The sequence below is a fragment of the Bos indicus x Bos taurus genome, chromosome 11 (genome assembly GCF_003369695.1).
Source record: "Bos indicus x Bos taurus breed Angus x Brahman F1 hybrid chromosome 11, Bos_hybrid_MaternalHap_v2.0, whole genome shotgun sequence".
Classification (NCBI taxonomy): Eukaryota; Metazoa; Chordata; class Mammalia; order Artiodactyla; family Bovidae; genus Bos; species Bos indicus x Bos taurus.
This window is the reverse complement of record NC_040086.1, coordinates 62,967,045-62,993,774: the sequence shown is the minus strand read 5'-3', so window position 1 is coordinate 62,993,774 and position 26,730 is coordinate 62,967,045. Positions and strand designations below refer to the sequence as shown.

The 26,730-nt window shown below is 44.7% G+C and overlaps 1 long non-coding RNA gene and 1 pseudogene across 2 annotated transcripts; both read right to left on the bottom strand.

Annotated features, from left to right (window-relative positions):
• Positions 1 to 606: 606 nt before the first annotated feature.
• On the bottom strand, positions 607 to 1,232 carry LOC113901369 (annotated as a pseudogene). Its single transcript, XR_003513397.1, has one exon. The product of XR_003513397.1 is annotated as a thymosin beta-4 pseudogene (transcript).
• An 11,769-nt stretch (positions 1,233 to 13,001) lies between these two features.
• LOC113900758 lies at positions 13,002 to 24,301 on the bottom strand. Its single transcript, XR_003513242.1, has 4 exons — positions 24,154 to 24,301; positions 20,453 to 20,573; positions 13,130 to 13,236; positions 13,002 to 13,038 (listed from the first exon to the last, which is right to left on the bottom strand). It is a non-coding gene; the product is annotated as an uncharacterized LOC113900758 (long non-coding RNA).
• Between the last annotated feature and the right edge of the window lie 2,429 nt (positions 24,302 to 26,730).

The window sequence follows — 26,730 nt, the reverse complement described above, 5'->3', positions numbered from 1 at the left end:
AAAGGGACATGGATGCACAAACAACTTGAGTATATCCATGCTACGAATCTAATCTTCAGCGATAAAAAAGAATAGACTACTGATACAACAATATGGATAATTCACAAAATTATTATGCTGAGTGAAAGAAGCTAGAAGAGTACATACTGCACAATTCCATTTGCACAACATTATAGAAAATGCAAACTAACCTATAATGATAGAAAACAAGTCAATGATTGTTGGTAAGTAAGGAGAGAGGTGAAGAGGGACAGGAGTAAGTAATTACAAATGGACTTGAGAAAACTTTTGAGGGTGATGAATGCATTATCCTAATTGTGGTGGTGGTTTCATGCATCTATATATCTGTCAAAACTTGCCAAATTGCACACTTTAAAGATATGTTCTTTGTGTGAGAATTATACCTTAACAAAGCTATTAAAAACTCACTTTTGCCGATTAAGCGTCTCAGCTTTTAGGAATACCAGTTGCACAAGGGAAGCTGGCTGCCTTGGATGTAAAATGAGTGCCACCTTGTTGCTTAAACACCCCAAACAAGGGAAATAAAGAGATCGGACAAAAATCAACAAGAATGTAGAATTACTGTTTGGAAAATTTTTTTTTTTCAGGTTTTAAAACTTTTTATTTGCATAATAAAAAAATTGTGCATTCCAATAATTAAAATCATTTGAACAACAACAAAAAATGGCACTCTGATTAAACTGCATTTTACAGCCCGCAGAACACCTTGGACCAGCTTTTTACTCTAGATTTCACTGTCGTCCCACCCAGCTTCCTCCTTCACCAACATGCAAGTTCTTTTCCTTCCCTGCCAGCCACACAGGCAGATGGGAGAGGCAGGCGCGGCCTACGTTGTCAGTAGTTCTCCATTCTTTGATGTGAAAAGGGGTAGCACAGTCATTTAAACTCGATCCAACCTCTTTGCATCTTACAAAGTTAAACAGCTAAAAGAAGTAAAATAAGAAGGCAATGCTTGTGGAATGTACAGTGCATACTGGCGGCGCACGCTTCATTACGACTCGCCTGCTTGCTTCTCCTGTTCAATCGTTTCTTTCGAAGGCAGTGGATTTTTATCTTGCGTTTCCGTTTTCTTCAATTTCGACTTATCGAACTTCTCAATCTCAGCCATATCGGGTTTGTCAGACATGGTTGCAGAGGGCGCGGAGCGAACTGCGAGCGAGTGAAGTCGAATCTGCGCTGTGGCCGCCGCGAGTGGAAAATATTTCTTATAGTTCTGATCTTATGACTGCATCCAGAATAAACCCCTAAGATACATATTTTGCAATGCTAAAATATTTGCCCTTTGAACAGGCTTGAATGGATTATTTTTCTAAACGATAATTATACATTAGTTTAACAATGTGAGTGCGTGCTCAGTTGTGTCCGACTCTTTGTGATCCCGTGGACTGTAGCCTGCCAGGTTCCTCTGTCCATGGAATTTTCCAGGCAAGGATACTGGATTGCCATTTCCTCCTCCAGGGGATCTTCCTGACCCAGAGATCAAACCCGCATCTCTTGTATCTCCTGCATTGGCAGGCAGATTCTTTACCACTGAGCCACCTGGGAAGCCGCAGTTTGACAATAAACCTGAGATTAAGAGAAATATAAAATTCCCTGGTGGCTCAGACAGTAAAGAATCAGTCTGCAATGCAGGAGACTTGAGGTTCAATCCCTGGTTTGGAAAGATCCCCTGGAGAAGGGAATGGCAACCTACTCCAATGTTCTTGCCTGGAGAATTCCATGGACAGGGGAGCCTGGTGGGCTACAGTCCCTGGGGTCTCAAAGAGTTGGACGTGACTGAGAAACTAACACTTTCACTTCACTTTAGGAGAAATATATCTCAGAAAGAAAAAAAAATGAAACAAACGTTCACAATAGCAATGAGCATCAGTTAAGTAAAATGAAGATAAGGATAGTCTGTGACTCCTTGAATGGAAGCCGTTTTTCTGTGGTTTCTTCCCGCACTTGAATCTTTGCCTCTAGGGCAAACTCCTCTGATTTAATTCAGCCTTTCACAAAAAGCAGCAGCTGCTAAGGAGCTCTTGGCCTCGTGAGACAAATTGTAAGTAGATGGCTGCTAAGAGGTTGTTTTTCCCCAACGTGGAAAGTGTGCCAAATCTGGTTAGGAAAGGGCGGTCAGGAGAGGAGCGAGTGATCACCACAGAGCAAGACAACCATAAGGGAAACGTGCCCAGGCCTGAATGTCCTCAGAAGCCCCTGGGAACTGATACAAACGTTTCCCATAGAAGGACAGTGAGGGGCCGAGAGCACAGTCACCGGCCAGCCCTGTGGTGTGGGTGAGCTGCACAGCCCTTCCCGGCCTTGGTTTCCTTGCCCATCAAATGGGGATGCTGTCACCTACCTCACAGGGTTGACGAGATGCTCAAAATTGCCGAGAACTCTGAAAGTGGTTTTTAAGAAATGTGTATGTGTCTGGCTGCACAGGGTCTTGTTGTAGCATGTGAGATCTTTAGCTGTGGCATGTGAACTCTTAGCTGCAGTGTGTGGAATCTAGGTCCCTGAACAGGCATTGAACCTGGGCCCCCTGTATTAGGAGTGCAGAGTCCTAGCCACTGGGCCACCAGAGAAGTCCTTGAAAGTGTTTTTTTAAAAACATGTTACAAATTAGCACCATTTGCATACCTATCAGAAACCAGCGGGAACTTGGAGAAATTAAGTTGATATCAAGCTTCTCCATACTTTTTAAACAATATCCTACCAACCAAGAAGGCTGAGCCTTCATTTTCTGCCTGTAGCTTTATGTAAAGAAACAGATATTTGTCTTGTTTCACCAGTCATACATACTCCTGCCCCTCTGGAGATCTCAATCCATTTCCCTGGCCCTAGCCTTCTGATGTGTTTGAGTAGATTCTAATCTAACTGAGCCTGGACTCAAGGACTGAATTGTGGTTGGTGTTAAGGTTTGTCTGGAAACTGGCAGTCCCACTTGAGTGCTTACCCCTTGCCTCATTTCCTCCCCAGAGCTTACATGTCAGCCCCCACCTCTGGTCCCAGCCAATTGCAGCCCTTAGGCCATCCTGCCCCATCTCTCAGTCATATCTGACTCTTGTGACCCCATGGACTATAACCTGCCTGGCTCCTCTGTCCATGGGATTTTCCAGGCAAGAATACAGGATTGGTTGCCATTTCCTTCTCCAGGGGATCTTCCCAACCCAGGGACTGAACACGGGTCTCCTGCATTGCAGGTGGATGCTTAACCTACTGAGCCATCCCATCTCTAGCATCTGTCTATATATACCAGCATCCTGTATTTTAAGTTAGCAAGCAAATTCCTACCCAGTTTCATTCCTGAGTCTCAGTCATCATAAATCATCCGGGAGCTCCAGGCTCTTAGGATGGGCGCTTTGCAACGCTTTGATTTCCAGACGCTGTTCATTTCTCTGTCCTAGCCACCAGGGTGGAGTAAGTCTGACCCAGTGCCCAGGCTGTTGTCCTCTGTGAGCAGACGTGCCTGGCGAACTGATGGGAAGTTTGAGGACCTCTGGATAAAGCAGGTTTCTCAATCTCAGCACTGTTAATATTTGAGTTCAGATAATTCTTTGTGTTTTTCGGAGCGGGGGGCGGAGTGGTTAGCATTGCAGGGTGTTTAGTAGCATCCCTGGCCTCTACCCATTAGATGCTCCCCTCCCCCAGATTGTGACAACCTTCAGACATTGCCTGAATTGTCTCCAATTAAGAATCGCAGGGTAAAGCTCCCCTGACCTCCTCCTGGAGCCCCCTGTTGTGACTCTCGGTTGCAGCCCCCTGTTGCCCCATGAGGAGAAGGAAATGGCAACCCACTCCAGTGGTCTTGCCTGGAGAATCCCATGGATGGAGAAGCTTGGTAGGCTGCAGTCCATGGGGTCGCACAGAGTCAGACACGACTGAAGCGACTTGGCGGCAGCAGCAGTTGCCCCATGAACACCTTCCACCTCCATTCAGTGAGCACAGCCCCAGAGACTGATTGGCAGGCTTTCCGATCTAAGAGACATTTGTTGAATTTCTGGCCGCCCAGCCTCTGAACTACCTTCTTGGGTTTGGGAAATCCCATCCAACATGAGGCGGAGGCAAAGACCACTGGGAGGAATGCAAAGACCACCACTGAGGTCATGGCCTCCTCCAGCTTCTCTCACAGTGAGAATGGTGGTTGAGGCTCAAGCCTGTCCAGGTCCTTGGAGGATGAGAATGCCTTTTGTTTTAACAGTCCCTATTAAATCGCTTCTGGAGCATCAGCAGCTCCCAGCTTACAAACATGGCTTGTAAGGGAGCCTCCAGCCTATAGGCTGCCATGGAAACTTCTGAAGGAGGCATGCGGGTTAGTTTAGTGTGGTTTTGAGGACCTGTGGATCCAGGAAATTCCTCTCTTAGAAAAGAAGGAATAACTAACAATGCATTTAAACTTGCGCACTTGATTGGAGCACAGAAGCTAGAACCAGACTGTGTGTGGGTGGGCTCAGTCCCTTCAGTTGTGTCTGACTCTTTACGACCCTATAGACTATGGTCCGCCAGGCTTCTCTGTCCACGAGATTCTCCAGGCAAAAATACTGGAGTGGGTTCCCACACCCTCCTCCAGGGGAATCTTCCCTAACCAGGGATTGAACCCACGTCTGTTGCATCTCCTGCATTGCAGGCAGATTCTTTACCGATGAGCCACTGGGGAAGCCCCAGAACCAGACTACCTGGTTCAAATTCTGGCTCTGCTGTTTGACGTCTCTGGGTCTCAATTTCTCCAGCTGTTTACACAGGGATTGTAAGATGTTTCAGGGCTGTTATCTACATTAAATATTTGTTAATACTTGCAGAGCACTTACAACAGTGCCTGGCACGTAATGAGTGCTGTGTATTGCTATAAATGCAGTGTTATGCAACCCACGCTGGGATTCTTGTCTGGAGAATCCCATGGATAGAGGAGCCTGGTGGGTTACAGTCCACAGGATCACAAAGAGTCCGACTGACTTAGCAGGCAGGCAGGCAGTGTTATCTATGATAACAACATATACATATAAAGGCAGTAAATTAAATATCCCATGTTAGGAAAACAAATAAATTATAGAACATTTATAGCATTTTATGCAGGCACTGAAAGAGTATTTTAAAAGAGTATTTCAAGACATGGTGATGATGAAAATAAGCCTCCCCGCCATAATGAAAAGAACTTTATGTCAGATGTTAGAAAAGTTAAAAACTTTGAATGAATATCTCCTTTTTTTAAACAGACCTTATTTTAGAGCAGTTTTAGGTTTATAGCAAAATTGAGCAGAAACCACAGAGTTCCCATATACTCCCTGCCCCACTCACGCATAGCCTCCTTCACTATCAACATTCCCCAGCAGAGCGATGCATTTGTCACACACTGACATCACTGTCACCCAAGTCCATAGCTGACATTACAGTTCAGTCTTGGTGCTGTGCATCCAAAGGCTTTTGACAAATGTGTGATAACATGCGTCCACCATTATAGGATCACACACAGCAGAGTAGTTTTGCTGCCCTAAAAATCCTCTCTGCTCCTCATATTCACCCTCACGTCCCCCTGACGCCTCGCAACCACTCTTACTTTTTTAAGAATGTCGTATAGTTGTAATCTTACACTATGTAGCACTTTCCAATTGGCTTCTTTTACTTAATAATATGCATTCAAGGTTCCTTCATGTCTTCTCATGGCTTGCTAGCACAATTCTTTTTAGAGCTGAATAATATTCCACTGACTGGATGTACCACAATTTTTTTTTAACCTTTCACCTACTGAAGGACACCGTGGTTGCTTCCAACTGGTCAATTATGAATAAAGGTGCTATGAATATCTGTGTGCACTTTTTGTGTAAATCTTATTATGAGCTGATTTGGGTAAATACCAAGGAACAGAATTGCTGGATCATGTGGTAAGAGTATGTTTAGTTTTGCAAGAAACCTCCGAGCTGTCTTTCAAAGCGGCTGTACTGCTTTGCATTCCCATCAGCATGAATGAGAGCTCTTGTTGCTCTACATCCCCACCAACATTTGGTGTTGTCAATGCTTTGGACTCTAAGAGATGTGTAGTAGTATCTTGGCTTAATTTGCTTATTTAATTGATTATGACCCCTTCTAAAAATTAAATTTATAGGGACTTCCCCAGCAGTCCAGGGGTTAAGATTTCACCTTCCAATGCAGGGGGCATGAGTTTGATCCCTGGCAGGGGAACTAAGATTCCACATGCTGTGGGGTATGGCCACATTTTTTTTTTTTTAAGTTAAATTTAAACCTGTGTCTCTTAACTCTTTAGATGTTTGCTTTACCTTCTTTGGGGTTTCCCTGGTGGCTCAGGTGGTAAAGAATCTGTCTGCAATGTGGGAGACCCAGGTTTGATCCCTGGGTTAGGAAGATCCCCTGGAGAAGGGAATGGCTACTCACACCAGTATTCTTGTCTGGAGAATTCCATGGACAGAGGAGCTTGCAGGGCTACAACCCATGGGGTCACAAAGAGTTGGACACAACTGAGCAACTAAACACTTTCACTTTACCTTGTTTACTGAGATTCTCCTAGTTTCATTTAGAATTACTCCACCTAATTTCAAAATATCTATTGAAACCTGTCTTTAAAATGTCAAATAAAAGTTTGTTTACTTATAAGTACAAGACTTCCCAGAGCTTTCCTGGTGGTTCAGTGGTAAATAATCCACCAGCAGTGTGGGAGACCTGTGGTTTGGTCCCTGGGTTGAGAAGATTCCCTGGAGGAGGAAATGGCAACCCACTCCAGTATTCTTTCCTGGAGAATCCCACAGACAGAGGAGCCTGGCAGGCTACAGTCCACAGGGTCCCAAAGAGGCAGACACAATTGAAGTAACTACACACACACGCACATACACAAGACTTCCCTCCTGTGTGAATCTCAACATGATTTCTGGAAGTGGGTATGAGGGCTGCAGGTGTCTGTTTAGAGCCTTGGGGGGCCCTTTTATGTAAATGAGCATTCGTAAAATTCTGGGTTAAAAACTGAGAAAAAGTAGTTAGCCCTTTTAGGTTGCTGACTCCTTTTATTAAACTGCTAAGGTCACATTTCAAAATAATTTGAAATTATTATATTATACTATTATCCTGCCTTGCTTCAGTATATTTAGTTCTCAGAACTGGAGTTTGGAGATAAACACAAGACTGATCCCAGAGGCCCAGGGATCTGGGTTTCTTTTCAGAACCTCCTGCTCTCTCGGCCCTACTAGAGAGCTGAGCTACCAGAACTATCAAATGATTTAGCTACAGCAAGAGTTAAATTGTGCGCTAGGCTGGAAGAATTGACCTGGTTTAAATATTGGCAGGAAGGGTGGCGGGGGCTCAGCTAAGGTTGTCTTCTCTTTGTTAACCGCTGACCTAGCAAATGAACGGTGCTGGGCTGTGAAAGTCCTGAGAACACCGGCTAGGGTTCTGCTCCCCCCTTGCCCAGAGCAGGGATCATCAGTATTTGTTAGCTGATTGAAGGAAGTTTAAGATAAGTCACAGGTGTCTTGGCCATGTCCCTTCGCCATTATCTCTACAGCTGTTAAATAAATAACCCAGTGACAGGGCTAAGCCTGAGACCTGGGGGCTCTGAGACAAAGGCAAGGCTGAGACTGCAGGCCCAGGGGTCTGGGTTTCTTTCCAGAAGGTCATGAGTCTCTGGCAGCGGTTCAGGAAAGCTGCCACGTTTTGTAACTGGGCATTACAAAGAAGTCACAGAGGCTTCCACCACTTGAAAGGCTTGGAGAACAAAATAAAAAACGGGCCTTGTTAGCCAAGATTTCCCAGCAAGGTTCAGCTGTTTATTGGTGCTGAACTGGAAAGAGTTGAGAGGGGCCCAGCTGCCTTGGGCAGGGTCAGGTGGGGGCAGGTTGTTGACAGAACACATTTACTAACCATTCAGGGAAGCCCCCTAAGAGAAGGATTTAATTTTCCTTAGGTCTGAGGTCAATGGCCTCTACAGTAAGTAAGGGACAGGATTTAAATAGTAAAATTACTGATGGTACTGAGTGGCTACGGATTATCAGGCATTGGCTTCTATAGTATTAATCCCCACAACAAGCCTGTGAATCCAATAGGGGAAGGTTGTGGCTTGCCCGGGTTCAACCAGATGGTCAAGTTGGTAGCTGTGCTTCCAGCCCACCTGCCCCACTACAGAGCTTGGTTCTTCCCACAATGCCAATGTCCAATGATGAGAACATATTTAGACTCTGTTATCAGACAAAGAGAGCTTTAAAAGATAAACGCATAAGAACAGATTTCAAACATTCTGCTGTGTTCATGACAATTCTCTTCCTCAACTTGGAAGACTGGCATTGGTTCTATCCACCCTGACAGAGTCAGCCCCTGCCATGGCTCATCAGATTCCCCCAAAGAATAGTCTCGCGCCCCCAATTCTGGGGGGAGGTTATGCTTCCCTCCAAGTGGAAGATCAACCATGGAAATTTCTAACAAAGTAGGGGGCCGGGTTGTTAATTCTACATTTTCCTAAGTGTTTCCTGATTTGACTTAGACTAACTTCTTCCAAAACCGGTACCACTGGTATAGCATAATTGTTTGTGTAACCTTGAAAATGATGCAACAATTCTAAGTTACATCCAGTTGTGCTTTGGAGTTATGCTCTATTTCTTTAAGACTCTCACAACATTGCACAAAGAAAGCAGTTGTTGAACCAATGTATGGGACAATACTGTTTCTATTTTTAAAAATCTCTATATAATTTCATGCACTTTCATAGAAAACTGTCTGAGAGGATGCTTAGTAGACTGCAACCATGGTTAGCTTCAGGGAGCAGGTTCATGGCTGTGCTGTGTGTGTGTGAAGGCCCTTACACTTCTTCCTTCTCATACTTCTATATTGTTCCATATTTTTATAACAATATAAATTATTTTAAAATGTATATACAGTAAAATTCACTCTTTTAGGTGTACAGTTCTATGAGTTTTAACAAATGTATAGATTAGTGTAATCACCACCACCAATTAGAACATAGTTCCATCCCTGCCATATGATCCAGCATTTTCACTTCTGGGTATTTGCCTTAAGAAAACAAAAACACTAATTCAAACAGTTATATACATCCCTGTGTTCATTGCAGCATTATTTACAGCACCCAAGATACAGAAGAAACCTAAGTATGAATGGATAAAGAAGAGGTGGGATATATGTGTGTGTACACACACATGTGTTTATTTTGGGCAAATACCTAGGAGCAGGACTGCTGGATCATATATTAAGTGTATGTTTACTCTGATGAGATATTAAATGGCTATACCATCTTGTACGGTACAGGTTCCCATCAGAATACCCATCTGAATGAGGAGTTCCAGAGAATAGCAAGGAGAAATAGAAAGCCTTCCTGAGTGATCAATACAAAGAAACAGAGGAAAACAAAAGAATGGGTAAGACTAGAGATCCCTTCAAGAAAATTAGAGATACCAAGGGAACATTTCATGCAAAGATGGGCACAATAAAGGACAGAAATGGTATGGACCTAACAGAAGCAGAAGATATTAAGAAAAGATGCCTAGAATACACAGAAGAACTGTACAAAAAAAGATCTTCATGACCCATATAACTACGATGGTGTGATCACTCACCTAAGATCAGACATTCTGCAATCCAGAGTCAAGTGGGCCTTAGCATCACTATGAACAAAGCTAGTGGAGGTGATGGAATTTCAGTTGAGCTATTTCAAATCCTAAAAGATGATGCTGTGAAAGCATTGTACTCATTATCCTAGCAAATTTGGAAAACCCAGCAGTGGCCACAGGACTGAAAAAGGTCAGTTTTCATTCCAATCCCAAAGAAAGGTAATGCCAAAGAATGTTCAAGAGAAAGTGAAGTCGCTCAGTCGTGTCCGACTCTTTGTGACCCCCTGGACACCAGGCTTCTCCGTCCATGGGATTTTCTAGGCAAGAGTACTGGAGTGGGTTGCCATTTTTTGCTCCAGGGAACTTCCTGACCCAGGGATCAAACCCAGGTCTCCCACATTGTAGACAGATGCTTTACCGTCTGAGCCACCAGAGAAGTCCTGCACAATTGCCCTCATCTCACGTTAGCCAACTAAAGCTCAAAATTCTCCAGGTGAGGCTTCAACAGTATGTGAACCGAGAACTTCCAAATGTTCAAGCTGGATTTAGAAAAGGCAGAGGAACCAGAGATCAAATTGCCAACATCTGTTGGATCATCAAAAAAGCAAGAGAGTTCCAGAAAAATATCAACTTCTGCTTTATTGACTATGCCAAAGCCTTTGACTGTGTAGATCACAACAAACTGTGGAAAATTCTTAAAGAGATGGCAATACCAGACCATTTGACCTGCCTCCTCAGAAATCTGTATGCAGATCAAGAAGCAACAGTTAGAACTGGACATGGAATAATGGACTGGTTCCAAACTGGGAAAGGAGTATGTCAAGGCTGTATATTGTCACCCTGCTTATTTAACTTATATGCAGAGTACATCATGCAAAAGGCCGGGTTTAGATGAAGCACAAGCTGGAATCAAGATTGCTGGGAGAAATATCAATAACCTCAGATATGCAGATGACACCACCCTTATGGCAGAAAGTGTAGAGGAACTAAAGAGCCTCTTGATGAAAGTGAAAGAGGAGAGTGAAAAAGCTGTCTTAAAACTCAACATTCAAAAAAATAAGATCATGGCATCTGGTCCCATCACTTCATGGCAAACAGATGGAGAAACAATGGAAACAGTGACAGACTTTATTTTGGGGGGCTCTAAAATCACCGCAGATGGTGACTGCAGCCATGAAATTAAAAGATGCTTGCTCCTGGGAAGAAAACCTATGACAAACCTAGACAGCATATTAAAAAACAGACACTACTTTGCCAACAAAGGTCCATCTAGTCAGAGCTATTACTTTGCCAACAAAGGTCCATCTAGTCAAGGCTATGGTTTTTCCAGTGGTCATGTATGGATGTGAGAGTTGGACTATAAAGAAATCTGAGCACCGAAGAATTGATGCTTTTGAACTGTGGTGTTGGAGAAGACTCTTGAAAGTCCCTGGGACTGCAAGGAGATCCAACCAGTCCATCCTAAAGGAGATCAGTCCTGGGTGTTCATTGGAAGGACTGATGTTGAAGCTGAAACTCCAATACTTTGGCCACCTGATGCGAAGAGTTGATTCATTTGAAAAGACCCTGATGTTGGGAAAGATTGAGGGCAGGAGGAGAAGGGGACAACAGAGGATGAGATAGTTAGATGGCATCAATGACTCAATGGACATGGGTTTGGGTGGACTCCAGGAGTTGGTGATGGACAGGGAGGCCTGGTGTGCTGCGATTCATGGGGTCGCAAAGAGTTGGACACAACTGAGCGACTGAACTGAACTGAACTGAGTCAAAGCTATGGTTTTTCCACAGTTATGTATGGATATGAGAGTTGGACCATAAAGAAAGCTAAATGCTGAAGAATTGATGCTTTTGAACTGTGGTGTTTGAAAAGACTCTTCAGAGTCCTTTGGACTGCAAGGAGATCAAACCAGTCAATCCTAAAGGAAATCAGTCCTGAATATTCATTGGAAGGACTGATGCTGAAGGTGAAGGTCCAATATTTTGGCCACCTGATGCAAAGAAGTGACTCATTGGAAAAGAACCTGATGCTGGGAAAGATTTTAAGCAAGAGGACAAGGGGACAACAGAGGATGAGATGGTTGGATGGCGTCACCAACTCAATGGACAGGAGTTTGAGCAAGCTCCAGGAGTTGGTGATGGACAGGGAAGCCTGGCATGCTGCAGTCCATGGGGTCGCCAAGAGTCAAAACACAATTGAGCAGCTGAACTGAACTGACTGACCATCTTGCATGATGAGATAAAGAAATGTACGAGAGTTCCAGCAGCTCTGCATCCTCTCCAGAACTTGAACTTGATATGGTAAGTGTTGTTGATAGTAACCATTCCAGTAGGTGTATGGTGAAACCTCATTGTGGTTTTGATTTACATTTCCCTACTGAGTAATGGTATTAAGGATTATTTCATGTACTTAATGTTTTTGCTCTTTTTCTTGGTAAAGTGTCTATACAATCTTTTGCACATTTTTTTTTGTATTGTTTGTTTTGTTATAGTTGAGTTGCATTACTATTTTTAAGAGGTTTATTGATCCTAACTGACATACATTATATTGTGCATGTTTAAAATGGATAGCTTGATAAATTTGGCATAAGCTTACACCCCTGAAACCATTGCCACAATTAAGGTAATGGACATATCCATTGCCCCCAAAAGTTTCCTCACACCACTTAATAATCCTTTTTCCATTCCTCTTCCTGCCAACACCCACTCCCCAGGCAACCAGTAATCTGCTCACTATGAGTTAGTTTGCATTTTACAGAATTTTATATAAATGGAATCATACAGTAGGTACTTTTAAAATCTGGCTTATTTTACTTAGCATAATTGCTCTGCCATCCATCCATGTATGCATCAACAGGTCATTCCTTTTTAAAAAAATTAAAATCAGTTACTGCCTCCGGCCATATCAGCCTGAAGGCGCCCGATCTCGTCTGATCTCAGATAATAAAAATTTAGTTTCCAGTTATCAAGTTATTTTCCTCACTGACAGTTTCAACAAATATAATAAGGTCTTATTTGATCTTCAGCAAACCTAGGTGCAACAGAAGTACTACTTAACACTGATGATGCTAAAGACATGTCAGTATTAGTCAAACCAACAAGCTTCAGCTAGCTTCAGTACCAGATATCGACTCAGTACTGAATATTTACCAGATCACTTGAACCTGAAATTCATTCTGATCAGTATCTTTTATATTCCTGAGAATTCATATAAGCACTTAATTTCTCTTAAGCCAATTAAACAGAGCTCATCCACAAACCAGTTTTGACAATGCCATTAGAAGGCAGAGACATCTCATATTTATAAGGTACATACATACATCTTTGGGGCTACAGTGGTAAAGAATATACCTGCAATGCAGGAGATACAGGAGACGCAGGTTCAGTTCCTGGGTCAGGAAGATCCCCTGGAGGAGGCTGTGGCAACTCACTCTAGTATTCTTGCCTGGAGAATCTCATGGAAGAGGAGCCTGGCGGGCTAGAGTCCACAGAGTTCCAAAGAGTCAGACACGACAAGCAACTAAGCATGCACACATGCTCATGTATCTACATGGACATAGCAATCTTACCGTTTTGCTCTGGTCACTCTTACTTAGTTATTACGGACAAACAGGCTTCCAAAGTGGTCTGGCTCTTGAAAGAGAAAGGACCCAGAGTGGTTTGCAACAAGCAAAGCCTGAAAGGGAAGTGAATCCAGATGAAGCAAGTAGAATTTTCCCATCCCACAAGAGACAGAGTGGTTCATCCCAAAATGATACATAGAAAAACACAAACAACAAATAAGGTATGGTTGCACAGACAGAAAATCAGAAGAGGTTTCTGATTCCACTTCCTCTCCCAGATGGAAGCCCCCAAACAGATTGGCCTAGGTCTTTTTAAAAAAGTATTTAATTGGGGCTTCCCTGATGGCTTAGTTGGTAAAGAATCCATCTGCGATGCAGGAGACCCCAGTTTGATCCTGGGTTGGGAAGATCCTCTAGAGAAGGGATAGGCTACCCAGTCCAGTATTCTTGGGCTTCTCTTGTGGCTCAGCCTGCAAAGCGGGAGACCTGGGTTTGATCCCTAGGTTGGGAAGATCACCTGGAGAAGGGAAAGGCTACATTTTGGGCAGCACCGAGTCTTTGCTGCTGCATTCAGGCCCTCTAGTTGTACCGAGCAAGGCCCACTCTCAAGCTGTGGTGTGCGGGCTTCTCACTGCATTGGCTTCTCTTGTGGAGTGCAGGCTCTAGGGCACACGGGCTTCAGTACTTGGGGTTGTACAGGCCCAGTTGCCCCACAGCATGTGGAATCCTCTTGGATCAGGGATCAAACCCATGTTCCCTGAACTGGCAGGAGGATTCTTAACCACTGGACTTCCAGCGAAAGGCCGGCCCAGCTCTTGAAAGAGAATGGGAAAAAAAAAAAGAAGAAAGAGAATGAACTCAGAGTGGCTGGCTTCCTGGAAGAGAATGAACCTCTGCAGAGGCCCGGGTGCTGGAGGAACTCAGAGGAGGGACCCAGGCTTTTTTCCTATGACTCTTCCTCTAGTGACAAGAATTGCAGTCAGCCTACATCAACCACTGGAGGGGCCCAAAGGATTTCTCTGCACTTCCTCTGAGATATCCAACACCTCCATCAAAATCTAGACCCCTGACAGTTCCACCTATTTCTAGGGGGAAGTGACCCTGCCTTGATGGCACCATGCAAGGAGTGTGGTCTCCATAGGTTTTGTGCTTGAAGTGGGTCTAAGCTTGCTTTGAGAGTCTGAATCACCCTTCCTGGGACAGAGCATGGATTGAGTTATGAGCCTGTAGCAGAAGAGGGAGGAGGGGTGATCACCTGTGAAGAATTCTGGCTCCCAGGTCCCAGCCCGCCTTCCAGACCACACCAGGTTCTGACTAGACAGTACCTGCCACAGCCTGAGGGTACTTTGAAAAGTTACTGCGACAGCTGAGGCCTCATCATGGGATGTGGCGGGGGGCCATGAAGGAGGCAGTGGGGAGAGGGCAGTGGGGATTTGGACTAATATCCTTTGAAGTCACAGTCCTTCTCTAGAACTGGGCTCAGATACTTTGTTGCACGTGAGCTTTTCAGGATTTTAGGGTCCATGAGTGAGTGCTAAGTCGCTTCAGTTGGGTCAGATTCTTTGTGACCCTATGGACTGTAGCCCCCAGGCTCCTCTGTCCATGGGATTCTTCAGGCAAGAATACAGGAGTGGGTTGCCATTTCCTTCTCCAGGGGATCTTTCTGACCCAGGGATTGAGGGCTGACTGGTTCTCGAAGGGCAGTCTCTGGGTCAGCAGTCTCCCAGCCACCTGGAAACTTGTTCGAAATGCAAGCTGTCAGGCCACCCCAGACCTCTGAGGTGGAGGCCAGCATCTGCGTTTTAAACAGCCTTCTGGGTGATGGTGATGTAGGCTAAAGTTTGAGAAAGTTTAGATAACGACTCCTTAAAAAAATCGCCCACCAGCCCACTCCTGATCACCTCATCCCTCCCTCTCTCGCTCTCTCTCTCTCTCTCTCTCTCATACACACACACACTCGACTGGCAAAGAGCCAGAGCGTTCATCTGTGGACCGAGGAGCCGGGTCAGTCGGAAGCTGACTTGCACAATCAGAAGCCGTCCCTCCCCCTAGACTTCCAACAGGAGCCCCCTTGCTTCCGCCACGGCTTTCACACAGTCCTTATTCAACTCTTTATGCCGACCTTGCTTTTGCATTCCAACTTTGCACAAAGCTGAGGCCTGTTTTCCCATTATCTTTCAGATGAATGCTTGGATCGGTGTCCGGCGGCCCGAGCGTGCCTGGTAATCCGAAACAGAGACCTGGATGTCTCAGGGCCCTGTTCGGCTTCTTGCAGCGGCGCCGGCAGGAAGCCTGTTGGAGACGAAAGGACGTTGGTGGCACAGCGCCACCCTGTGGCGGCAAGTGAAATAACCGCTCGGCCCCGCGGTCTGTGCGTTGAGCTTGGGGTTGGCAGGGACCTTAAACTTTATCAAGCACAAACACAACGAAATGCCCATTTAAAGAGCATTTACTGGGTGTTGGCAAACACCCTCTTCCAACAACACAAGAGAAGACTCTACACATGGACATCACCAGATGGTCAACACCGAAATCAGATTGATTATATTCTTTGCAGCCAAAGATGGAGAAGCTCTATACAGTCAACAAAAACAAGACCAGGAGCTGACTGTGGCTCAGATCATGAACTTCTTATTGCCAAATTCAGACTTAAATCAAAGAAAGTAGGGAAAACCACTAGACCATTCAGATCAGATCAGATCAGATCAGTCGCTCAGTTGTGTCTAACTCTTTGCGACCCCATGAATCGCAGCACGCCAGGCCTCGCTGTCCATCACCAACTCCCGGAGTTCACTCAGACTCATGTCCATCGAGTCAGTGATGCCATCCAGCCATCTCATCCTCTGTCGTCCCCTTCTCCTCCTGCCCCCAATCCCTCCCAGCATCAGAGTCTTTTCCAATGAGTCAACTCTTCGCATGAGGTGGCCAAAGAACTGGAGTTTTGGCTTCAGCATCATTCCTTCCAAAGAAATCCCAGGGCTGATCTCCTTCAGAATGGACTGGTTGGATCTCCTTGCAGTCCAAGGGACTCTCAAGAGTCTTCTCCAACACCACAGTTCAAAAGCATCAATTCTTCGGCACTCAGCCTTCTTCACAGTCCAACTCTCACATCCATACATGACCACAGGAGAAACCATAGCCTTGACTAGATGGACCTTTGTTGGCAAAGTAATGTCTCTGCTTTTCAATATGCTATCTAGGTTGGTCATAACTTTCCTTCCAAGGAGTAAGCATCTTTTAATTTCATGGCTGCAATCACCATCTGCAGTGATTTTGGGGCCCAGAAAAACAAAGTCTGACACTGTTTCCACTGTTTCCCCATCTATTTCCCAAGCAGTGATGGGACCAGATGCCATGATCTTCGTTTTCTGAATGTTGAGCTTTTAGCCAACTTTTTCACTCTCCACTTTCACTTTCATCAAGAGGCTTTTTAGTTCCTCTTCACTTTCTGCCATAAGGGTGGTATCATCTTCATATCTGAGGTTATTGATATTTCTCCTGGCAATCTTGGTTCTAGTTTGTATTTCTTCCAGTCCAGCGTTTCTCATGATGTACTCTGCATATAAGTTAAATAAGCAGGGTGACAATATACAGCCTTGACGAACTCCTTTTCCTATTTGGAACCAGTCTGTTGTTCCATGTCCAGTTCTAACTGTTGCTTCCTGACCTGCATATAGGTTTCTCAAGAGGCAGATCAGATGCTCTGGTATTCCCATCTCTTTCAGAATTTTCCACAATTTATTGTGATCCACACAGTCAAAGGCTTTGGCATAGTCAATAAAGCAGAAATAGATGATTTTCTGGAACTCTCTTGCTTTTTTGATGATCCAGCGGATGTTGGCAATTTGATCTCTGGTTCCTCTGCCTTTTCTAAAACCAGACCATTCAGGTATGACCTAAATCAAATCCCTTATGATTATACAGTGGAAGTGAGAAATAGATTTAAGGGATTAGATCTGATAGATAGAGTGCCTGATGAACTATGGACAGAGGTTCATGATTTTGTACAGGAGACAAGGATCAAGACCATCCCCATGGAAAAGAAATGCAAAAAAGCAAAATGGCCGTCTGGGGAGGCCTTACAAATAGCTGTGAAAAGAAGAGAAGCGAAAAGCAAAGGAGAAAAGGAAACGTATAAGCATCTGAATGCAGAGTTCCAAAGAATAGCAAGAAGAGATAAGAAAGCCTTCCTCAGCGATCAATGCAAAGAAATAGAGGAAAACAACAGAATGGGTAAGACTAGAGATCTCTTCAAGAAAATTAGAGATACCAAGGGAACATTTCATGCAAAGATGGTACAATAAAGGACAGAAATGGTATGGACCTAACAGAAGCAGAAGATATTAAGAAGAGGTGGCAAAAATACACAGAAGAACTGTACGAAAAAGACCTTCATGACCCAGATAATCACGATGGTATGATCACTCACCTAGAGCCAGACATCCTGGAATGTGAAGTCAAGTGGGCCTTAGAAAGCATCACTACGAACAAAGCTAGTGAAGGTGATGGAATTCCAGTGAAGCAATTTCAAATCCTGAAAGATGATGCTGTGAAAGTGCTGCACTCAATATGCCAGCAAATTTGGGAAACTCAGCAGTGGCCACAGGACTGGAAAAGGTCAGTTTTCATTCCAATCCCAAAGAAAGGCAATGCCAAAGAATGCTCAAACTACCGCACAATTGCACTCATCTCACAAGCTAGTAAAGTAATGCTCAAAATTCTCCAAGCCAGGCTTTAGCAATATGTGAACCATGAACTTCCAGATGTTCAAGCTGGTTTTAGAAAAGGCAGAGGAACCAGAGATCAAATTGCCAACATCTGCTGGATCATCGAAAAAGCAAGAGAGTTCCAGAAAATCATCTATTTCTGCTTTATTGACTACGCCAAAGCCTTTGACTGTGTGGATCACAATAAATTGTGGAAAATTCTGAAAAAGATGGGAATACCAGAGCATCTGACCTGCCTCTTGAGAAACCTATATGCAGGTCAGGAAGCAACAGTTAGAACTGGACATGGAACAACAGACTGGTTCCAAATAGGAAAAGGAGTTCGTCAAGGCTGTATATTGTCACCCTGCTTATTTAACTTATATGCAGAGTACATCATGAGAAACGCTTGGCTGGAAGAAGCACAAGCTGGAATCAAGATTGCTGGGAGAAATATCAATAACCTCAGATATGCAGATGATACCACCCTTATGGCAGAAAGTGAAGAGGAACTCAAAAGCCTCTTGATGAAAGTGAAAGTGGAGAGTGAAAAAGTTGGCTAAAAGCTCAACATTCAGAAAACAAAGATCATGGCATCCCATCCCATCACTTCATGGGAAACAGATGGGGAAACAGTAGAAACAGTGTCAGACTTTATTTTTGGGGGCTCCAAAATCACTGCAGATGGTGATTGCAGCCATGAAATTAAAAGATGCTTACTTTTTGGAAGGTAAGTTAGGATCAACCTAAATAGCATATTGAAAACAGAGACATTACTTTGCCAAGAAAGGTCCATCTAGTCAAGGCTATGGTTTTTCCAGTGGTCATGTATGGATGTGAGAGTTGGACTGTGAAGAAGACTGAGTGCCCAAGAATTGATGCTTTTGAACTGTGGTGTTGAAAAAGACTCTTGAGAGTCCCTTGGACTGCAAGAAGACCCAGCCAGTCCATTCTGAAGGAGATCAGCCCTGGGATTTCTTTGGAAGGAATGATGCTGAAGCTGAAACTCCAGTACTTTGGCTACCTCATGCGAAGAGTTGACTCATTGGAAAAGTCTCTGATGCTGGGAGGGATTGGGGGCAGGAGGAGAAGGGGATGACAGAGGATGAGATGGCTGGATGGCATCACTGACTCGATGGACGTGAGTCTGATTGAACTCCAGGAGTTGGTGATGGACAGTTGCATGCTGCAATTCATGGGGTTGCAAAGAGTCAGACACGACTGATCGACTGAACTGAACTGAACTGAGCATGGTGGTCACTGTTTTATCTTGCTATAGCTTCAGATTTACCTACTCGGTAGACAAGGTCACACAGCTGCTAAAAGAGAGTCTGGCGATGAGTCCCCAGAGTCTATAGGAGGCCACGCAGCTAAGTACCACTCTGTCCTTTCAGGCTCTTTCAGATTCTAGTGAGGAATGCTCTTTATAGTCTGGCTCCTCAACCTCCTGTGCAGGCAGCACCTGGGGATCCTGTTACAGTGCACACCCTGATTCAGCAGATCTGGGTAGGTACCCAAGATCCTACATTTCTAAGGGCTCTCAGATAATGCTGATGCTGGGCCATGGACCACACTAAAAGGCAAGACCCAGAGCAAGATCCGGTAGAACACAGAAAGGTCTAACTCTGTACTGTCCAACACACTGGCCGCTAGCCACCTGTGATCACCAAGCACTTGAAATACGGCCACCGCAAGTGAGAAACTAAAGTTTTCATTAATTTCAACTAATTCAAATAGTCCCTCCGTGGCTAGCATCTTCCATACTGGCCAGAGCAGGGTCCCTCACGAAGGGGGCTTCAAATAGCTTGTAATGGAAGAGCCAAAATTCCACAGTTAAGCTGGTACTATTGATTAGCAGACGTTTAGAGCCATGGGAGATTAATATTTGTCGTTGTTTAGTCACTAAGTCATGTACGGCTCTTTTGTGACCCCATGGATGGTAGCCAGCCAGGCTCCCCTGTCCATGGGATTTCCCAGACGAGAATACTGGAGTGGGTTGCCATTTCCTACTCGAAGGGATATTCCCGACCCAGGGATTGACCCCACATCTCTTTACCACTGAGCCACAGGGAAGTGGGGGAGATTAACATACTCCAATCCTTGAAGATGTGAGATATATATATATATACACATACATACAATATTACGAGATCAAAAAAAATTGAAATGTCATTTGCAGCAACATGGATGGATTTAGAGGTTATCCTACTAAGTGAAGTAGGCCAGGTGAAGACAAATGTCACACACGATCGCTTATACGTGGAACTTAAAAAGTGATACAAACGAACTTATGAACAAAACAGAAATAGATTCACAGGAAAGAAAAAAAAACAACTTAAGGCTACCAAAGGGGAAAGGGGGACAGGAATCAGTTAGGATTTTTGGATTAAAGTATACCACTACTATATATAAAATAGACAGCCAACAAAGACCCACTACATATAACACAGCAAACTATGCTCAATATCTTATAATAATCTAAAAGGGAAAGGATTCTGACAAAGATAGACATATGTATGTATAACTGAACCACTTTGTTGTATACCTTAAACTAAACATTGTAAGCCAGCTATACTTCTTAAAAAAAAAGAGGGAAAAAATATATATGTTTATATATACATACTCCGACAATACCATCTTGCACGTGAGGAAGTGGAGGCCCAGAGACTCGGTGACTTGTCCCAGAGTCACAGAGCTGGTCCCGCATTCTTTCTACCGCTATAGGCCCAACTTGAGACACTTCTCTGTGGGTACAGCAACATAAATAATATACTGAAATCAAATGTTATTTATTATTTTATACAACATCTTCCCTGGTGGTTCAGACGGTAAAGCATCTGTCTACAATGCGGGAGACTCGGGTTCAATCCCTGGGTCACAAAGATCTCCTGGGGAAGGAAATGGCAACCCACTCCAGTATTCTTGCCTGGAAAATCCCATGGAGAGAGGAGCCTAGTAGGCCACAGTCCGTGTGGTCGCAAAGAGTCGGACACGACTGAACAACTTCACTTCACTATGAATCAGTTAACCAAGTTTAAAAGTTATCCAACTTGGGAAGTAAATTAACTGATTTTTGGTTCTATTTGTAAGACCTGGATCACACAAAAAGAATCATCCCCTTTTATGGGATACTTTGCAAGGCCAGGGTCCTTGGCCAAGTCAAAATTAAGGACAGCCCCTGTTCAGGTGCCCTGGCAGAGCCGGTGTCTTTGCACAGGTGATGTGGCTGTTTCGGCTGGTACAGGTGTGCCAGGCACCAACTGGGTGACAAGATGCCTAAATAGGTTGTCTTTTATCACACCAAAATGAATGATTTAACTGATTGTTCATTCAAAAAATCTTTTCTGATTGAAAAGGAATATATGTCCATTGTGTACAGTTTAAAACTTGCACCAAAAGTATTGTACAACTTACCTATTGCTGCATACAGATAAGTTATCTATCTATATAAATATATCTAATTATTTCCAAAACCTAAGCAGCTTAAACCAACAAGCTCTTGTCATCTCACAGCTCCCAGAAGCGGCCTAGCTGGGTGGTCCTGACTCAGGGACTCTAGGGAGGTGGCTGAGGGCTTGACTGAGGCTGGAGGATTTGCTTCCAAAGTCATACACATGACTGTTGGCAAGAGGCCACGGTGGGCCTCTCCATAGCGCTGCTCATGACAAGGCTGCCCCCAAAAGCAAATGATGAGAGAACAAAAAAGAGAGAGCCTGAGCTGGAAACTGCAAACTTCTGTAACCTCAGCGCATGCGCTGGACCATCCATTCTGCTGCAGTCTTTTGGTCACACAGAGTAACCCTGTTGCATCGTGAGAAGAACTGCCCAGGTGTGAGTACCAGGTGAAGGCCACTGGGGGTCATCTTGGAGACTGCCCATCCAAACAGGAAAAAAGAAGATAAAATTCACCTGAACCCTCACTCTCCATAAACGGTCACTGTTGCACCGGGAGGTAATTCCTGTGTATATATAAATGGCAGACTTTTTTTTCTGACTCTTAACATATATATTAGTTTTTGTATTTTCCCTCCAGCTTCCTTTCAGCTGGAAATCCAGGCTTTGTTTAACCTTCTTCCTGCATGGAAGATATACACTCAATTTTTATCATTTTACTGAATACCCTAAATTTTGAACATGCTTCTTTGATGCCACAAAATATAAAGTGAATCAATTTCTTTATTCTCCTCCTAAACAATTCAATGACATTGAAACATTAAACCAGATCATTACACTTCCATTTTATATCTGACTATTTTCTAGTGTTTTGCTGCTGCTGCTGCTGAGTCGCTTCAGTCGTGTCCAAGTCTGTGCGACCCCATAGACGGCAGCCCACCAGGCTCCCCCGTCCCTGGGATTCTCCAGGCAAGAACACTGGAGTGGGTTGCCATTTCCTCCTCCAATGCATGCAAGTGAAAAGTGAAAGTGAAGTTGCTCAGTCGTGTCCGACTATTAGCGACCCCATGGACTACAGGTTACCAGGCGCCTCCATCCATGGGATTTTCCAGGCAAAAGTACTGGAGTGGGTTTCCTAGTGTTTTAGTCCTATCTCACTTTTGCATATCCTAAGTTAGCTTTATAAAGTATTATTTTTAGATTTATCCCCAGGTTTACCTGTTTCTTTACTCATGGATGCTTCTTGTATCCCGGAGCAAGACAAAATCTTGGCTCTAGACTTGGTACCTAAAGGTTTCTTTCTTTTTTTTTTTTTTTTTGTTCTTGAAAGCTCAGCATTTCTAGGAGTTTGTAGTAAGAGGATTTTCAAATCATGTAATTCCCATGTTGCTGGTAATCCCTATATTCAAGTTTTGTAGCAGAGCTAATATACTTCTTCCTTTTGAAAAACTTAAACCCACTGATGAGGTTATGTGTCCTGAAAAAGGAAGATGGGAGAGAGGTCTTGAGGTGGCAAGGAGTTAGAGATGAAGGGAGAAAGGAAAGGGAGGGATGTGAGGAAAGAAGTGGCAAGATCTCAGCAGTGATGCTTCAGAGGGTGGGTGTGAGGAAGCGAGTCTCCAGGCTGTCCAAGATTCTTGCATCCAGGCTGGGCACTAAGGCTCACAGGGAGACTTCCCTGGTGGTCCAGTGTTATGAATCCACCTGCCAATGCAGGGGATGTGGGCTAGATCCCTGGTCCTTGAAGATCCCAGGTGCCGAGGGGCAGCTAAGCTGGTGCACCAGAACTAAGGCGTCCTCGTGTCCCAGTGAACGATCCTGCGTGCCACAACAAAGGCCCGAAGCAGCCAAATAAATAAATATTTTTAAAACACTTAAAAAAAATAAAGCCCACAGGGACTGAGCACACAGGGGAGAGGAAGGCTGCACTGCTAAGTGGGCTTATGAGGGGAAGTGAATATGTGCTCAGTCCTGTCCGACTCTTTGTGACCCCAGTCTGTAGCCAACAAGGCTCCTCTGTCCATGGGATTTTCCAGGCAAGAATACTGGAGTGGGTTGTCATCTTCTCCTCCAGGCAGTCTTCCCAGCCTAGGAATCGAACCCACATCTCTTGCATCTCCTGCAGTGGCAGGCAAGTTCTTTACCACTGCGCCACCTGGGATGCCCCATGTGGCCCCAGATCACAGGAGCATGCTGACATTTTGCTGCTATGGCCCAGGGGACCCCAGCACAACTGTGGTGAAGGGGAGACCTGAGAATCACTGAGGGTAAATTCCCACCAAGAGGAGCGTGGGTTTGGAGGTAGAATCAAGTTGAGTTTAAAAAAAAAAAAGGACTTAAATATTTCTTGTTCATATAGCTTGCAGGCTGGGATTCACACCTGCTACGCACACTTTTCAAACTGTGGTCTAGGAGACTTCCCTGGTGGTCCAGTGGCTAAAACTTGGAGCTCCCCTCACAGGGTGGCTGGCTTTGATCCCTGGTCGGGGGGACTAGATCCCACATGCTGCAAGTAAAGATCCTGCATGCCACAACAAAGATTTAGGATCCCTTGTGCCGCATCTGAGACCCAGTGCTGCCAAATAAAAATTTAATAAGCAAAATTTTTAAGAGTAGACTAGTCATACCTCTGTATCCTGCTTTTCACTTGGCTTATATTATAAACATGATTCAATAACATCATTGACACTCCCAAAACGTCCACAAAGTTCCTGTGGAGAGGGCCACACATCTCTGCGTGTTCTGCTTCACCTACAAGGCTCAAGGCCACGTTCCTTTCACTCGTCTTAAGACCCCTTGCCCCAGGGAATCTATCAAGGGAAGCCCTCTCCTCTCCCCGGGAGCCCTTGGCCCTATTTTAATCTATTATAACTTCAACCCCTCAACGCTGTGCCTCTCACCCATCAGGCGGGACCAGTTCCGGTGACTCACCTGGAGGCAGGGACACCTCTTCCTCCCCCGGGAGGAGGTAGCTGCTTCTTGGCTACCACAAGATGTCACCAGCAGCTTGGCAAGTGGATGCATTTCCTGTCCTCAGGGATGGCAGCGACCCAGGCTGTTTCCTCAACCCTGAAATGGACAATTAGTTACCATTACAGGTTTTATGTGAATTTAATGAAAAAAAAAAAAAAGGCTGATACCCACGTTCTCATTCTCCCCCTGCTGGAAACGTGGCGGAACTGCACTTCCCCGCCCTCTCAGTGAGGTCTCTCAATGAGATTCGGGAGTCCAAAGAAAGTGGATGAAAGTGACGTGGGTCACTATCAGGTGGCAGACCCTATGAGCCAATCCATAACTTATCACATTTTCCTTCTTATTGCTACCACTGCTGTCACCGCTCCACACGGTGGCTAGTCCATCAGTTCCGGTCCCTGCATAAGGCCCACGGAGGAGGCCCGCAGCCACCCCAAGATGGGCGACTGGAATGAATTAAAAAAAAAGAAAATCTTTGTCCGTTGTAGTGAGGTGGATGAACCTAGAGGCTGTTATACAGGGTGAAGTAAGTCAGAAAGAGAAAAACGAATATTGTATATTAAAGCACATATATGGAATCTAGGAAAATAGCACTGATGAACCTATTCACAGAGAAGAAATGGAGATACAGACAAACAGGATGGACTTGCGGACACAGTGGGGGAAGGAGAGGCTAGGAGAAATTGAGAAAGTGGCGTTGACACACATATATATACACTCTTCGTGTGTAAAACAGATTAACTGGCGGGAAGCTGCTGTGTAACACAGGGAGCGGGGCTGGCGCCCTGTGACCACCTGGAGGGGTGGAATGGTGGGGGCAGGGAGCGGCTCGAGAGAGAATATACATATACATATACATATACATATACATATATATATACATATACATATACATATATATATATATATATATATGACTGATTCATGTTGATGTATGGCAGAGACCACCCTGTAAAGCAGTTATCCTCCAACTAAAAAAACAAAATAGAAGTGAAAACCCGCAAATCTTTGATGTTCTGAGCACTGAGATCTGGACGTTGTTTGTTACCACAGCATACACTAACTGGTTAATTTTTTTTAAAGGATGAACCTACTCAAGGTTACAGAGGCTTATATTAAAACAGGAGGGGCGACGATGCAGACAAGCTAGTCCATTTCAGGGTTCTCACCCACTGCTCGCTCAGTGACAGGGACATTGTACAGAATACTCTCTTTTCCACCCTTGGGTGAGTCCAGCTAATTATTCTGAGGACAACTCTGCTAGGCCTCCTTGTTGCCTGTGAAATGTGTGGCCCTGGTAGAATTCTGTTTTCCCATTCCCCCTTCGGGCTTTATAAGGGCCTTTTGGGGGGCTCCAAAATCACTGCAGATGGTGACTGCAGCCATGAAATTAAAAGACGCTTACTCCTTGGAAGGAAAGTTATGACCAACCTAGATAGCATATTCAAAAGCAGAGACAGTACTTTGCCAACAAAGGTCCGTCTAGTCAAGGCTATGGTTTTTCCTGTGGTCATGTATGTATGTGAGGGTTGGACTGTGAAGAAAGCTGAATGCTGAAGAATTGATGCTTTTGAACTGTGGTGTTGGAGAAGACTCTTGAGAGTCCCTTGGACTGCAAGGAGATCCAACCAGTCCATTCTGAAGGAGATCAGCCCTGGGATTTCTCTGGAGGGAATGATGCTGAAGCTGAAACTCCAGTACTTTGGCCACCTCATGCGAAGAGTTGACTCATTGAAAAAGTCTCTGATGCTGGGAGGGATTGGGGGCAGGAGGAGAAGGGGACGACAGAGGATGAGATGGCTGGATGGCATCACTGACTCGATGGACGTGAGTCTGAGTGAACTCCAGGAGTGGGTGATGGACGGGGAGACCTGGTATGCTGCGATTCATGGGGTCGCAAAGAGTCGGACACGACTGAGCAACTGAACTGAACTGAACTGACAACCTGGGCACCACACCCAGGGCCTTGGTGTTGTTGACCTACATCTTCTTCTGAGCTTTCTCGTTGTGCTTCTTAGCAAAGCCTGTGTTTCTCAGGAAATTGTGTCCACCCCTTTAAGAGATTCACATCTTTGTGACCAGGGTTACCTGATGCCATCTGTGCCATCTGGTTGGTACATGATGTGGGTCCTGGCCTCAGCCGTGTCTGCACCAGAAGTCCAAGATTCCTGAAGCAACTTGAACCAGAGGAGAAATTTCATTTCTTTTTTAAATTAGGAGGAAAACAGTGAGTTTTCAAGTTGGACAAAATGTTTTAATATATAATATTAAAGCAGTCACCTTTATACCAACTCAGTAACATTGGTAGGACTGATGTTGAAGCTGAAACTCCAATACTTTGGCCACCTGATGCAAAGAGCTGACTCATGTGAAAAGACCCTGATGCTGGGAAAGATTCAGGGCAGGAGGAGAAGGGGACAACAGAGGATGAGATGGTTGGATGGCATCACCGACTCGATGGACATGGGTTTGGGTGGACTCTGGGAGTTGGTGATGGACAGGGAGGCCTGGCGTGCTGCGGTTCATGGGGTCACA